We start from the raw sequence: 17,215 nt of genomic DNA on the forward strand, positions 1-17,215 counted from the left end.
TCCTCCGCTTGATTCTCGCACTAAATGATGTTTGAGAAACGGATGACCGAGACACGGTCTTTCAGAAACAATAACTCTTTACTCCGGGTGGACAGTTACACCTACTTTCCCCTACATCTGCTAGCCCACCTCTTCAAGAGATCATGTAACCTACTCAACTATGCTAGAGCCCATAATAGCTTGTGGCTGCACACGGAAGTTTTTAGCATGAATAATCTTATGATCCCTTTGAGCCTGGGTGGCGGTCCTTAGAAAAACAGGCAACACTGGGTTCTCCAGGTGCCTCAATCCACCCAGATGTAAGTTTTAGTTGCCACCTTAAATAAACCATTAATTAACAATCTCGCATCTGTCGTGAATATCTCTCAAACCCAAAGCACGTCTACTAGCATAGCATAGCAATATAAGCAAACGTAGAAGTAACTCCCAAGGGTTTGATAATAAACAGGTAATAGGTACTACCTCAACTACATCCCAATACCCACAATTTAATTAGATCCTAACCATGCAATGTTTGAGGGTTGGTCAAATTTTACAATAGCAAAAACTTGTTTGAGTAGGTTAAACGGAAAGAGAATTTCGAGACGAAACTCTAGGCGCTTGAATCGCCTGATTCCGATAAACGAGCGAAGAGATAAACAAAAACGAAAATCTGATCAGAAATCGCGATCTGGAATAATCGCGGAAAATCCGACGAAAAAGAAAACTGATGAACAGTTAAACGAACAGACGTTCGTTAACAGCGACTAACCGACGAACACGTTCATTAAAACGAACGGATCGGTGAACGTTCACTAATTAAATAAACCAAAAAATCTAGGGTTTCAAGAAAAAAAATAAAAATAAAAAAAATAAACTGAGGCGGTTTTAAAAAAACCGAACGGCGGCGGCTCTGGCTAACCTCCGGCGAGGCTCGGGACGGGCTCCGGCGGGTCGGGCGAGGTGCCGCGAGGGGCGGCGGGGTCGTCGGGGGCGGCGAGGGGCGACGAGGGCGGCGGCGTACGGTCTCCGGGCGGCGGCGGCTTCGGCTCCTCTCAGCGACGGCGGCTTCGAGCTCCAGCGGGCGGTGTCAGGTCGGGGAATGGGGTGAGGGAGAGGGGGCGGGGTGGGGTACTTATAGGAGGGGAGGGGGTGCCGTGGGGGAGGGGGCAAGGCGGCGGTGTCCTAGCGGGACACGGGCGGCGGCGGCGTCCGACTCCAGGTGCGAGACGACAGCGGCTGGGCCGCGCGGGGAAACTGGACCGTCGGCTGGGCTTCGGCCCAGTCGGCGCTCGGGCGATTTTTTTTAATAATTTCGCCGAATCTAAAAAAATCATAGAAAAATAAATAAAAATTCAAAAATGCTAAAACAAATTTTCACCGTCTAATTAAAATAATTAGAACAAGATGAACACTTTCTTGGCCCAAAAATGCAGTTTTGAAAACGTGCAATTTTTCTAATGCAATTAAAATTGCAAATAAAACCCGAATAAAATCCAATATTTGATTTTAATATTTTTCCTCCAATATTTCAATTATTTTGGAGAAGTCATATTTTCTCCTCTCATTTATTTTAATACAAAATATTTTTGGAGAGAAAAATAATTAAAACCAAAATTCTCGTTTCATTATTTGATAAAAATCAAATATGAAAACCACGAAAATTTCCAACTCTCTCCGAGGGTCCTTGAGTTGCTTAGGATTTTTTTGAGGATTTGCTAGAAAGCAATAAAATATGCTATGCAATGATGATCTAGTGTATAACATTCCAAATTGAAAATTCGGGATGTTACAGTCCAAAAAAAATATAAAAGTGTATAATAAAGCCCATTAATGTCCAAAACAGAATATAATATAGCATGGAACAATAAAAAATTATAGATATGTTGGAGACGTATCAAGCATCCCCAAGCTTAATTCCTGCTCGTCCTCGAGTAGGTAAATGATAAAAACACAATTTTTGATGTGGAATGCTACTTGGCATAATTTCAATGTAATTCTTCTTAATTGTGGTATGAATATTCAGATCCGAAAGATTCAAGATAAAATTTCAATATTGACATAAAAATAATAATACTTCAAGCATACTAACTAAGTAATTATGTCCTCTCAAAATAACATGGCCAAAGAAAGTTCATCCCTACAAAATCATATAGTTTAGTCATGCTCTATTTCCGTCACACAAGAATGCTCTCATCATGCACAACCCCGATGACAAGCCAAGCAATTGTTTCATACTTTAGTAATCTCAAACCTTTTCAACTTTCACGCAATACATGAGCATGAGCCATGGATATAGCACTATGGGTGGAATCGAATATAATGATGGGGGTTATGTGGAGAAGACACAAAAGGAGAAAGTCTCACATCAACGAGGCTAATCAATGAGCTATGGAGATGCCCATCAATTGATGTTAATGCAAGGAGTAGGGATTGCCATGCAACGGATGCACTAGAGCTATAAATATATGGAAGCTCAACAAAAGAAACTAAGTGGGTGTGCATCCAACTTGCTTGCTCACGAAGACCTAGGGCATTTGAGTAAGCCCATTGTTGGAATATACAAGCCAAGTTCTACAATGAAAAATTCCCACTAGTATATGAAAGTGACAAAACAAGAGACTCTCTATCATGAAGATTATGGTGCTACTTTGAAGCACAAGTGTGGTAAAAAGGATAGTACCATTGTCCCTTCTCTCTTTTTCTCTCTTTTTTTTGGGGCCTTCCTTTTTTTATTTGGCCTTTCTTCCTTTTTTTCCTCACTTGGGACAATGATCTAGAAAATGATGATCATCACACTTCTATTTATTTACAACTCAATGATTACAACTCGATACTAGAACAAAGTATGACTCTATATGAATGCCTCCGGCGGTGTACCGGGATATGCAATGAACCAAGAGTGACATGTATGAAAGAATTATGAATGGTGGCTTTGCCACAAATACTATGTCAACTACATGATCATGTAAAGCAATATGACAATGATGAACGTGTCATGATAAACGGAATGGTGGAAAGTTGCATGGCAATATATCTCGGAATGGCTATGGAAATGCCATAATAGGTAGGTATGGTGGCTGTTTTGAGGAAGATATAAGGAGGTTTATGTGTGAAAGAGCGTATCATATCACGGGGTTTGGATGCACCGGCGAAGTTTGCACCAACTCTCAATGTGAGAAAGGGCAATGCACGGTACCGAAGAAACTAGCAATGATGGAAAGGTGAGAGTGCGTATAATCCATGGACTCAACATTAGTCATAAAGAACTCACATACTTATTGCAAAAATCTACAAATCATCAAAAAAGAAGCACTACGCGCATGCTCCTAGGGGAATAGATTGGTAGGAAAAGACCATCGCTCGTCCCCGACCGCCACTCATAAGGAGGACAATCAAAGAACACCTCATGTTTCAAATTTGTTACATAATGTTTACCATACGTGCATGCTACGGGACTTGCAAACTTCAACACAAGTATTTCTCAAATTCACAACTACTCAACTAGCACAACTTTGATATCACTACCTCCATGTCTCAAAACAATCATCAAGTATCAAACTTCTCTTAGTATTCAACACACTCATAAGAAAGATTTTACTAGTATTGAATACCTAGCATATTAGGATTATTTAAGTAAATTACCATGTTGTTTAAGACTCTCAAAATAATCTAAGTGAGGCATGAGAGAATAATAGTTTCTATAAAACAAAACCACCACCGTGCTCTAAAAGATATAAGTGAAGTACTAGAGCAAAAACTATATAACTCAAAAGATATAAGTGAAGCACATAGAGTATTCTAATAATTTCCAAATCATGTGTGTCTCTCTCAAAAGGTGTGTACAACAAAGATGATTGTGGTAAACTAAAAAGCAAAGACTCAAATCATACAAGACGCTCCAAGCAAAACACATATCATGTGGTGAATAAAAATATAGCTCCAAGTAAAGTTACCGATGGAAGTAGACGAAAGAGGGGATGCCTTCCGGGGCATCCCCAAGCTTTGGCTTTTAGGTGTCCTTAGATTATCTTGGGGTGCCTTGGGCATATCCAAGCTTAGGTTCTTGCCACTCCTTGTTTCATAATCCATCAAATCTTTTACCCAAAACTTGAAAACTTCACAACACAAAACTCAGCAGAAAATCTCGTGAGCTCCGTTAGCGAAAGAAAACAAAAGACCACTTCAAGGTACTGTAATGAACTCATTATTTATTTATATTGGTGTTAAACCTTATGTATTCCAACTTCTCTATGGTTTATAAACTATTTTACTAGCCATAGATTCATCAAAATAAGCAAACAACACACGAAAAACAGAATCTGTCAAAAACAGAACAGTCTTTAGTAATCTGTAACTAACGCAAACTTCTGGAACTCCAAAAATTCAGCCAAAATAGGACGTCCTAGACAATTTGTTTATTGATCATCAGCAATTGGAATCAATATTTTATCACGTTATGGTGATTTTTAACAATTATTTTCGTGAACAGAAAGTTTCTGGAATTTTCAGCAAGATCAAATAACTATCATCCAAGAAGATCCTATAGGTTTAACTTGGCACAAACACTAACTAAAACATAAAAGGACATCTAACCAGAGGCTAGATCAAATATTTATTCCTAAACAGAAGCAAAAAGCAAAAAACTGAAAATAAAATTGGGTTGCCTCCCAACAAGCGCTATCATTTAACGCCCCTAGCTAGGCATAAAAGCAAGAATAGATCTAAGTATTGCCATCTTTGGTGGGCAATCCATAAGTGGCTCTCATAATAGATTCATATGGTAGTTTAATTTTCTTTCTAGGAAAGTCTTCCATGCCTTCTTTAACGAAAATTGGAATCTAATATTTCCTTCCTTCATATCAATAATTGCACCAATCGTTCTAAGGAAAGGTCTACCAAGAATAATAGGACATGAAGGATTGCAATCTATATCCAGAACAATAAAATCTACGGGCACATAATTCCTATTTGCAACAATAAGAACATCATTAATTCTTCCCATAGGTTTCTTAATGGTGGAATCCGCAAGGTGCAAGTTTAAAGAGCAATCATCAAAATCACGGAAACCTAGTAAATCACACAAAGTTTTTGGGATCGTGGAAACACTAGCACCCAAATCACACAAAGCATAGCATTCATGATATTTAATTTTAATTTTAATATTAGGGTTCCCACTCATCATAAAGTTTTCTAGGGATAGAAACTTCCAACTCAAGTTTTTCTTCATAAGATTGCATCAAAGCATCAACGATATGTTTGGTAAAGGCTTTATTTTGACTATAAGCATGAGGAGAATTTAGCACGGATTGCAACAAGGAAATACAATCTATCAAAGAGCAACTATCATAATTAAATTCCTTGAAATCCAAAATAGTGGGTTCATTAATATCTAGAGTTTTGATCTCTTCAATCCCACTTTTACCAATTTTAGCATCAAGATCTATAAACTCCAAATTTTTGGAACGCCTTCTAGGTAAAGGTGGATCATATTCAGTCCCATAATTATCAAGATTCATATTGCAAAACAAAGATTTAATAGGGGACACATCAATAACCTTTAGATCTTCATCTTTATTTTCAAAGTTTTCCGGCTTAGCGGCCATGTTATTAGCTAAGGTGGCCTGCTTATCCGAAATTTCAGCTATTAACTTCTCAAGATGAGCAATTTGGGATCTCAAACCATCAAATTCTTTAGACATATCATCGAGCTCTTTATTCATATAACTCATAAAGCTTTTTTGTTCCTTAAGCTCGTTTCTAAAGAAATTGTTATGTTCAAATTGTAAGACCATGAAACTCCTAACGTTGCTTTCGATCTCTTCTAGCCTTTTAAGGTGAGGATCACCAAATCTTGGTAGAGCCATCGAGATAAACAAGCAATCCAACACACTAGCAATCAAGAGACGGGAAAAGAGAGGCAAGCGAAAAAAGAGAGGGTGAATAAAACGGCAAGGGTGAAGTGGGGGAGAGGAAAACGAGAGGCAAATGGCAAATAATGTAATGCGGGAGATAAGGGTTTGTGATGGGTACTTGGTATGTTGACTTTTGCATAGACCTCCCCGGCAACGGCGCCAGAAATCCTTCTTGCTACCTCTTGAGCACTGCGTTGGTTTTCCCTTGAAGAGGAAAGGGTGATGCAGCAAAGTAGCCTAAGTATTTCCCTCAGTTTTTGAGAACCAAGGTATCAATCCAGTAGGAGGCCACGCACGAGTCCCTCGCACCTACACAAACAAATAAATCCTCGCAACCAACGCGATAAGGGGTTGTCAATCCCTACACGGTCACTTACGAGAGTGAGATCTGATAGATATGATAAGATAATATTTTTGGTATTTTTATGATAAAGATGCAAAGTAAAATAAAAGGCGGTAAAAATAACTAAGTGTTGGAAGATTAATATGATGGAGAATAGACCCGGGGGCCATAGGTTTCACTAGTGGCTTCTCTCAAGAGCATAAGTATTTACGGTGGGTGAACAAATTACTGTTGAGCAATTGATGGAATTGAGCATAGTTATGAGAATATCTAGGTATGATCATGTATATAGGCATCACGTCCGAGACAAGCAGACCGACTCCTGCCTGCATCTACTACTATTACTCCACACATCGAACGCTATCCAGCATGCATCTAGAGTATTAAGTTCATAAGAACAGAGTAACGCTTTAAGCAAGATGACATGATGTAGAGGGATAAACTCATGCAATATGATATATACCCCATCTTGTTATCCTTGATGGCAACAATACAATACGTGCCTTGCTGCCCCTACTGTCACTGGGAAAGGACACCGCAAGATTGAACCCAAAGCTAAGCACTTCTCCCATTGCAAGAAAGATCAATCTAGTAGGCCAAACCAAACTGATAATTCGAAGAGACTTGCAAAGATAACCAATCATACATAAAATAATTCAGAGAAGATTCAAATATTGTTCATAGATAAACTTGATCATAAACCACAATTCATCGGTCTCAACAAACACACCGCAAAAGAAGATTACATCGAATAGATCTCCACAAGAGAGGGGGAGAACATTGTATTGAGATCCAAAAAGAGAGAAGAAGCCATCTAGCTAATAACTATGGACCCGAAGGTCTGAGGTAAACTACTCACACTTCATCGGAGAGGCTATGGTGTTGATGTAGAAGCCCTCCGTGATCGATGCCCCCTCCGACGGAGCTCCGGAACAGGCCCCAAGATGGGATCTCACGGGTACAGAAGGTTGCGGCGGTGGAATTAGGTTTTTGGCTCCGTATCTGGTAGTTTGGGGGTACGTAGGTATATATAGGAGGAAGGAGTACGTCGGTGGAGCAACATGGGGCCCAAGAGGGTGGAGGGCGCGCCTGGGGGGTAGGCGCGCCACCCTACCTCGTGCCCTCCTGGTTGATGTCTTGATGTAGGGTCCAAGTCCTCTGGATCACGTTCGTTCCGAAAATCACATTCCCGAAGGTTTCATTCCTTTTGGACTCCGTTTGATATTCTTTTTCGGCAAGATACTGAAATAGGCAAAAAACAGCAATTCTGGGCTGGACCTCCGGTTAATAGGTTAGTCCCAAAAATAATATAAAAGTGTATAATAAAGCCCAAGAATTTCCAAAACAGAATATAATATAGCATGGAACAATCAAAAATTATAGATATGTTGGAGACGTATCAGTAGCCACCAAAAACCAATCGGGACCCTGTTCCGGCACCCTGCCGGAGGGGGGAACCCTCACCGGTGGCCATCTTCATCATCCCGGCACTCTCCATGACGAGGAGGGAGTAGTTCACCCTCGGGGCTGAGGGTATGTACCAGTAGCTATGTGTTTGATCTCTCTCTCTCTCTCTCTCGTGTTCTTGAGATGATACGATCTTGATGTATCGCGAGCTTTGCTATTATAGTTGGATCTTATGATGTTTCTCCCCCTCTACTCTCTTGTAATGGATTGAGTTTTCCCTTTGAAGTTATCTTATCGGATTGAGTCTTTAATGATTTGAGAACACTTGATGTATGTCTTGCGTGGGATAACCGTGGTGACAATGGGTTATTCTATTGATTCACTTGATGTATGTTTTGGTGATCAACTTGCGGGTTCTGCCCATGAACCTATGCATAGGGGTTGGCACACGTTTTCGTCTTGACTCTTCGGTAGAAACTTTGGGGCACTCTTTGAGGTTCTATGTGTTGGTTGAATAGATGAATCTGAGATTGTGTGATGCATATCGTATAATCATACCCACGGATACTTGAGGTGACATTGGAGTATCTAGGTGACATTAGGTTTTTGGTTGATGTGTGTCTTAAGGTGTTATTTTACTACGAACTCTAGGGTTGTTTGTGACACTTATAGGAATAGCCCAATGGATTGATCGGAAAGAATAATTTTGAGATGGTTTCGTACCCTACAATAATCTCTTCGTTTGTTCTCCGCTATTAGTGACTTTGGAGTGACTCTTTGTTGCATGTTGAGGGATAGTTATGTGATCCAATTATGTTATTATTGTTGAGAGAACTTGCACTAGTGAAAGTATGAACCCTAGGCCTTGTTTCAACGCATTGCAATACCGTTTACGCTCACTTTTATCACTTGCTACCTTGATGTTTTTTATATTTTCAGATTACAAAAACCTATATCTACCATCCATATTGCACTTTTATCACCATCTCTTCGCCGAACTAGTGCACCTATACAATATACCATTGTATTGGGTGTGTTGGGGACACAAGAGGCTCTTTGTTATTTGGTTGCAGGGTTGTTTGAGAGAGACCATCTTCAACCTACGCCTCCCACGGATTGATAAACCTTAGGTCATCCACTTGAGGGAAATTTGCTACTGTCCTAAAAACCTCTGCACTTGGAGGCCCAACAACATCTACAAGAAGAAGGTTGCGTAGTAGACATCAATGATGCGGCGAGAGCCGGTCAGCTGTTCGGAGGTCACAAATCATTGGACATTTTTTTCCGCATTTCACAAAGGATCGGTACTTCCCGATCAGACGCTGACAGCACTCTGATTTGTATACCGGGGGCTGCGCCTATGTTTTATTATAAAACTCCTATGGCTAAGTGAGGGCGTTTAAGCCGCATAGTCTGATTGCCTGGTTCGTTGCGCTAAACAACTCCTTCAAGGATCATATAATTGGATCAAGATTGTTTAGATTCCATCCCGAACACCTCCGTACTACCTACATGAGGGCAGAAGCCGACGACTGGCCAACCCTCAGATTCCATACAACACAGCCGCACAGGAGGAAACAATCAAAACATAACAAACATTATATTACAAACCGGATTTGTTTTCATCATACAAGGCAAAAACAAAAAACGAATGTCTTCATTCGAAAATAATATCCTGCCCGCACTGCGCTGCTGCAAGTCGAGATCCCTCCAGGACGTCCGCAAAATATCGTTCGGGTGTGCGGTGCTCCTTGCCCTCCGGCGGCCCCCTGGCCACCTCGACGGCGTCCATCTTCGCCCACCACATCTTGCAACGAGCGAAGGCCATGCGGGCACCTTTGATGCAGACTGATCGCTTGACGATGTCTAGCCGCGGACAGGCCTCCATCACCTGCTTCACGAGGCCAAAATAAATGCTAGGTATAGCTTCGGCTGGCCACAGCCGGATTATTAAATCCTTCATGGCCAGTTCGGCCACCCTGTGCAGCTCCACCAACTGTTTCAGTTGATCGGCAAAGGGCACCGGATGTTCGGGCACAGCATATTGCGACCAGAACAGCTTCTCCGTGGAATTCCCTTCTCCGGCTCAGAAGAACTCTGCAGCATTGGACACGCTGCCTGGCAGATCCGCAAAAGCCCCCGGGCAACTCCGAATCTGGGTTAGTAAAAGGTACTTCTTCTCCGCATACTTGCTTTGCATGTTAAAAGCCTTACCCGCTGCGATCTTCTTGGCCTCCTGGATCTCCTGGAGAGCGCCCCGGGTCTCATTCTGTGCGGCCTCCGCGCTCTGGCGAGCCTTGGTAAGTTCGGTCTCTCGAACCGATGCTTCGCGCTCCAAAGCCTCACACTTCTTCACCGCATCCTGGAGCTCCTGCTGGATCTCATCGACCCGGGCCTTGAGCTTCTTACGGGCGGCTTGCTGCTGGACAGCCTTCCCCTCGGCTTCGGTCAAGGCATTTTTCAGGGTCTCGACCTCTGTCGCCGCCCCTACACATATTATGACACTCCGGTCAATACTCACCACTTACTCTTTCCGAATACACAGCAAGTCATTACTCACCTTACTTCTCGTGGAGCCGAATCTTCACCTCGCCGAGCTCGTTCTCGGTCCGCTCCAGCCTCTGCTTCAGTTCAGAGACTTCGGCAGCATGTGAGGTCGCGGCCAACATCGACGCCTGCTTATTCATATATATATATTAAGTTAGTCTCCTACAAAAAAGGATTGATCCTCCGTCCGGTCTTCCTTTCCGAACACCGGACAGTGTCTCAGGGGCTACTGTCTACACAGGGTTTTTCTCTTTCTACGTCGCTTACCTCAAAACCTGTCAACATGTTGTTGTAGGCCTCATTTAGTCCGCTCTTGGTGGACTGAACCTTCTCGATCACCGTCCCCATAAGGACACGGTGCTCGTCCACAATGGAGGCGCCTCGTAGCACTTCCATCAGGTTATCCGGTGCCCCTGGTTGGACAGGGGCCATCGGTTGAATTGGCGCACCCCCTCCTTCGAAGGAAGGCGCGCGCCAGATTCCGGGGCCGTCTCGGTCCCGGGAATCATATTTGGCTGAGGACCGAACTGAACACGTCCCTCCTCGCCAGTCTCCATGGGGATTTGCTCCCCTATGTGTTCGGCAGCGGAGGTCTCACCTTGCGGTGCCTCCTGGACAGCGTCCTGGGCCCCTCCCCAGCTTGGAGCGGTCCTCCGGGACAACACTTCGGTGTCGTCCTTGGCCTCAGGGGAATAAGCGGGCGGCGGCGACATACTGGCCATTTCCGCCGGATCCAACGAACCTCCAGATAAGGATCGCTGGATGCTGCCGCGGGCCGAACTGCAATGGCACAATTAACCACGTCAAACAATAAAAAGGAGAGGTCGGGTACACTTGTGTACGTGAGTCATAGTACTTACGATGCGGCCCGAGGCTTAGTGCGGAGGCGTCGCTCCGGACTGCTGTCAACATCCCACGCGGTGTTGACTGCATTGGCGCCCTTCCCCTCCTTGGGCGTTCCCGCCTCCAGATTCGTGGAGGCCCCCCTCTTCTTCTTTCCCTCCTTAGGGGGAGGGTTATTCTCCTCCTCCTCCTCCTCCTCCTCCTCCTCTTCCTCATCGTCGTCCTCAGGGACGGAGGAATAGGCTTCTTTGTCTTCGGACGTCACGTCCGAAGCGCCCCTGTGACGGGGGCACTTTTGGCCCCCTTGGCCTTCTAATACGTCTCCAACGTATCTATAATTTTTGATTGTTCCATGCTATATTTTATTCTATTTTGGACATTAATGGGCTTTATTATACACTTTTATATTATTTTTGGGACTAACCTATTAACTGGAGGCCCAGCCTAGAATTGTTGTTTTTTGCCTATTTCAGAGTTTCACAGAAAAAGAATATCAAACGGAGTCCAAACGGAACGAAACCTTCGGGAACGTGATTTTCGGAACGAACATGATCCAGAGGACTTGGACCCTACATCAAGACATCAACCAGGAAGGCATGAGGTAGGGGGCGCGCCTACCCCCCTGGGCGCGCCCTTCACCCTCATGGGCCCCACGTTGCTCCACCGACGTACTTCTTCCTCCTATATATACCTACGTACCCCCAAACTACCAGATACGGAGCCAAAAACCTAATTCCACCACCGCAACCTTCTGTACCCGTGAGATCCCATCTTGGGGCCTTTTCCGGAGCTCCACCAGAGGGGGCATCGATCACGGAGGGCTTCTACATCAACACCATAGCCTCTCCGATGATGTGTGAGTAGTTTACCTCAGACCTTCGGCTCCATAGTTATTAGCTAGATGGCTTCTTCTCTCTTTTTGGATCTCAATACAATGTTCTCCCCCTCTCTTGTGGAGATCTATTCAATGTAATCTTCTTTTGCGGTGTGTTTGTTGAGACCGATGAATTGTGGGTTTATGATCAAGTTTATCTATGAACAATATTTGAATCTTCTCTGAATTCATTTATGTATGATTGGTTATCTTTGCAAGTCTCTTCGAATTATCAGTTTGGTTTGGCCTACTAGATTGATCTTTCTTGCAATAGGAGAAGTGCTTAGCTTTGGGTTCAATCTTGCGGTGTCCTTTCCCAGTGACAGTAGGGGCAGCAAGACACGTATTGTATTGTTGCCATCGAGGATAACAAGATGGGGTTTATATCATATTGCATGAGTTTATCCCTCTACATCATGTCATCTTACTTAAAGCGTTACTCTGTTCTTATGAACTTAATACTCTAGATGCATGTTGGATAGCGGTCGATGTGTGGAGTAATAGTAGTAGATGTAGGCAGGAGTCGGTCTACTTGTCTCGGACGTGATGCCTATATACATGATCATACCTAGATATTCTCATAACTATGCTCAATTCTGTCAATTGCTCAATAGTAATTTGTTCACCACCGTAATACTTATGCTCTTGAGAGAAGCCACTAGTGAAACCTATGGCCCCCGGGTCTATTTTCCATCATATTAATCTTCCAACACTTAGCTATTTTTATTGCCTTTTATTTTACTTTGCATCTTTATCATAAAAATACCAAAAATATTATCTTATCATATCTATCAGATCTCACTCTCGTAAGTGACCGTGAAGGGATTGACAACCCCTTATCGCGTTGGTTGCGAGGATTTATTTGTTTGTGTAGGTGCGAGGGACTTGTGCGTGGCCTCCTACTAGATTGATACCTTGGTTCTCAAAAATTGAGGGAAATACTTACGCTGCTTTACTGCATCACCCTTTCCTCTTCAAGGGAAAACCAACGCAGTGCTCAAGAGGTAGCACCTTCTTATTGGCCTTCTTCTCCGACGCCTTATAGGGCGCCGATACCAGCATCTTCGCCAGACGCGGGATGACCGGTTCTTCAGGCAGCGGAGCCGGACACTGGATCTGCTTCGCCCTCTCCATCCAATCCTGAAAAAGCAATGATAAAAACTCAGACATCATCCTCGAAACAAACAAGTAGGGGATACTTCAAAAATAACATACCTCGCTGGCGAGGTGTTTAAAATCGTGCCCACGGTCTGAATCTGTGGCCGGCGGTTTCTCGTTGCCCTTAAAGAGCAACTTCCAGGCACCTTTGTGAGTGGTTTCGAAGAGCCTCTCCAGGGTTTGGTGTTTCTTCGGATTAAACTCCCACAGAGGGCGACTTCTGCGCTCGCACGGGAGGATCCGGTGAACTAGCATCACCTGGACTACATCGACAAGCTTGACGTTCTTGGCTATCATACTTTGAACACGCGTCTGCAGCGCTATCAGCTCATCTGGCGAGCACCAGTTCGGACTCTTCTCGACCTAGGAGGTGAGCCGCATGGGAGCACCGGAGCGGAATTCGGCAGCTGCGGCCCAGGTGGTGCCGGGGGGTTCTGTGATGTAGAACCATTGTTTCTGCCACTCCTTTACTGTCTCCACGAAAGTGCCTTTCGGCCAGGAGACGTTGGACAGCTTACTCACCATGGCTCCCCCGCACTCCGCGTGCTGGCCATCCACCACCTTCGGCTTCACGTTGAAGACTTTGAGCCATAGCCTGAAGTGGGGTTGGATGCGGAGGAAGGCCTCACACACCATGATAAACGCCGAGATGTTGAGGAAGGAGTTCGGGGACAGATCGTGGAAATCTATCCCGTAATAGTACATCAGCCCGCGGATGAAAGGGTGGAGTGGGAACCCTAGTCCGCGGAAGAAATGAGGGATGAATACCACCCTCTCGTCGGGCTTCGGCGTGGGGACGACTTGTCCCTCGCCCGACAGACGGTGGGCGATTTCCTTCGCAAGGTATCCGACCGCCTGAAGCTCAATAATGTCCTCCTCCTTGACGGAGGAGACCATCCACTTGCCCTGACCTCCGGATCCGGACATGGTTGAGTGCTAGCTCGAGTGGAAAGGACATGAGAACTTGGGCGCTAGAGCTCGAGATTGGAAGGGCGGAGATAGAGAGAAGGCGTGGGAGAGGAAGAGGGAATCCTTATCCCCTTATAAAGGCAGCGAATATTGAATGCCTCCCCACTCACCTTAGAACTCGCCTATTCCCAAGGGTTGTATAAACGGCGTGGTAGGCTTACCCATGCCCGCATTGATGAGAATCCCACGATAGGGGGGCACGATCTCTGCTTCGACAAGACATGCCAATGGCAACCGCATCTCGAGACGTGGAGCGTCGGACACACAACGGTCCGGAATTATGACCGGTCGGACGTGATGTCATGCTACCAAAATTTGTCAGCGGATTGGACTCGTGAAAAATTATATTCTCTCTGTGGTTGTGTATGGTGTGTGTGACAGGTCTGGATACTATCATCGCGTCCGAAGACTATCTTGGAGTTCGGATAGAAGGGAACCCGCCTTGCAATGCCGAAGACGATCTGCGCACCGGACTCCTCGTCATTGAAGCCAGGTTCAGGGGCTACTGAGGGAGTCCTGGACTAAGGGGTCCTCGGGCGTCTGGTCTGTTATCCATGGGTCGGACTGGTGGGCTGTGAAGACATGAAGGCTGAAGATTGTACCCGTGTCCGGATTGGACTCTCTTTGGTGTGGAAGGCAAGCTTGGCGACCAACTATGAAGATTCCTTCTTATGTAATCGACTCTATGTAACCCTAGATCCCCCCGATGTCTATATAAACCGGAGGGTGTAGTCCAGAAAGGATATACTCATTACCATAGTCATACAGGCTAGGCTTCTAGGGTTTAGCCATTACAATCTCGTGGTAGATCAACTCTTGTAATACTCATATTCATCAAGATCAATCAAGCAAGAAGTAGGGTATTACCTCCATAGAGAGGGCCCAAACCTGGGTAAACATCGTGTCCCCTGTCTCCTGTAACCATCGACCCTAGACGCACAGTTCGAGACCCCCTACCTGAGATCCGCCGGTTTTGACACCGACACTTGTGAAGTAAATATTGGCTATGATCTGTGAATCATTGAGATGCATTAGCATGCGTGTTAGTTTTCCTTTGTATTTGATGAAATGTTGTAACGGGGCAACCTTGGAGTAGGAATGAAAATGGAGTGGAAAGTTTCCGTTTTTCTGGTGAAAATGGAAACGGAGAGAAACCAACGTTTCGTTTCATTGGATCGCGCCATCGAGCAACACCAACGTTTAGATCACGTTCGTCGCGTTTGTGTCTCACCCTCTTCCACGGCTCCACCCCACACGGTCGCTTGGCATGCCACTCGCCACAAACCGAGTATACGATAACTTTCCCGCCTGCTTGTCGGTGGATCGCGCCATGGAGTACTAGCACCACTGGAAGACATTGACGAGGAGGGGGAGGACAGCTAGCTGTAGCACGGACTCCCAAGAACTTTTTACATGCATGTTGTGGCCGGCTATTGCGATCTTTGAACGCGGAGCAGTCGCATGCACCGAGAAGCGGCGCAGGCGACGCTCTCTCGGCCGGCGTGCCACTTCAATGCCGGCGCCAATGATAGGTCGCGTCTGCTCTGGCCGGGCATGAATGCGGCATTGACCGTTTTGGGCGGGAAGCCCGCGTGGGTGATGAAGAGGGTTTAGGTTGGTCAACAGCGGGGGTGGCAGCGGTCCAGACGCCCGCAAACAAGAGATGATGTACGTTAATATTGATGTGTATATAATTAACAACGTAAATAATGTGCCAGTTGGACAAATATGATTGGGGATGGAGATGCAGATGGAATTTTACGTAAACACGGATATGCATGTCGATGTCTATGTGTGTGCGCGCGACGACTCTCGCGACCTGGAAGCGGGGGCGTGTTTTTGATCGAGTTTTCTTTCTTGGTACGTTAAAAAAATTGTCCGCCAGTTTTCGTTTCTTTTTTCCGGGAACGCGCGTGTTCTATTTAAAACCACTGCTATGGAGAGATTTTTTTTACTCCATTGTATATATAGCCTCTTGTTTGATAGGGTTTCTCGTGTCTCGCTCTCTCACCCTCTCCATATCTAAAAAAGATGACAGTTCCCACTCTATATCTCTCCTCACCGCTGATCACAGATACGGCTGAATCCCGTCCGCTACGGGAGGTGAGGAGGTGCAGCGTTGACGTTGTCGCCGTCGGTGATGTAGGAAGCCGATGTGCACCGTCCTCTCGGAGCCGGCGCTGGCGCGGATGAAGGTCCTCCGTGGCCTTGTTCGCTGCCGTTGTGTGGGCAGATCCTGCCCGCCTAAGTGACATCTCGCCCACCTGAGGTATAACTTCTTTTGGATTTCATGCTTCATTATACTGGTCCAGCTCCCAGGTCGCTGCATGCGGGCTTTCTTCTATGCCACTACTCCCCAGCTCCCCATGTACAGTAGCTAGGGTTCGTCGGCTGGTCCAACATCACCTATTGTTTACTATTATAAAGGAAATGCCACTCGAAAAGTTGTCCTGGTTTATGCCTCGGTGGAGGTATACATGTTGTTTCGACAAAAAGTACATGGTGGTTGTGCGGTCATTGTCCCTATGCTCCTATTGTTGCTGCTAATCTAATACTATCACTGGTTAAATGAAGAAATGCTTTTTTCTCAGGTATCCTGGTTTAGTTCCCATCAAGATAATCATGATGCTTCTGTTTGTTGGTGTACTTTTCATTAATTCTTATTGACAATTGAGATGTCGCTGTTAATCTTGTACCACTGCCAAAACAAAGTAACAACACTATATCCCTTTTTTATATTTTTGCAAACAATGATGCGTATCTCCATACCCGGGCATGTCTTCCTCAATTTTAGTGGAACTGCACAAAATTGGATGGTGATTGTTGTTCCGCCTCACTGTCCTCTGCCACGTGGTTCTTCCTTCCTCGAGCTTGATTACCGAGAAGAAACAGACCACAGTGAGGATTTGTCGAACTTCATTGGTGCCTCACCCAAACTTGATGCCAAATGGACGATGCATCACCATGATGACCTATCAATGCTCATGGTTGCGCCTCATGGTTGCATCCGTTGGTGAAGCTGATCGATTTTCAACGAAAAACAAGCTGTCTTCCATCAGTGCTCTTTGCTTGTTACCCACAAAGATGATATCCTTCATCAGTTCACCTTGGTTGCGTTGGTGTAACGCCCCGGATCCGATGCGCCCAGGTGTCTGCGAGTTATTCGTCGTCCTTGCCTTG

This window comes from Triticum aestivum, chromosome 3D, assembly GCF_018294505.1.
Source record: "Triticum aestivum cultivar Chinese Spring chromosome 3D, IWGSC CS RefSeq v2.1, whole genome shotgun sequence".
Lineage (NCBI taxonomy): Eukaryota > Viridiplantae > Streptophyta > Magnoliopsida > Poales > Poaceae > Triticum > Triticum aestivum.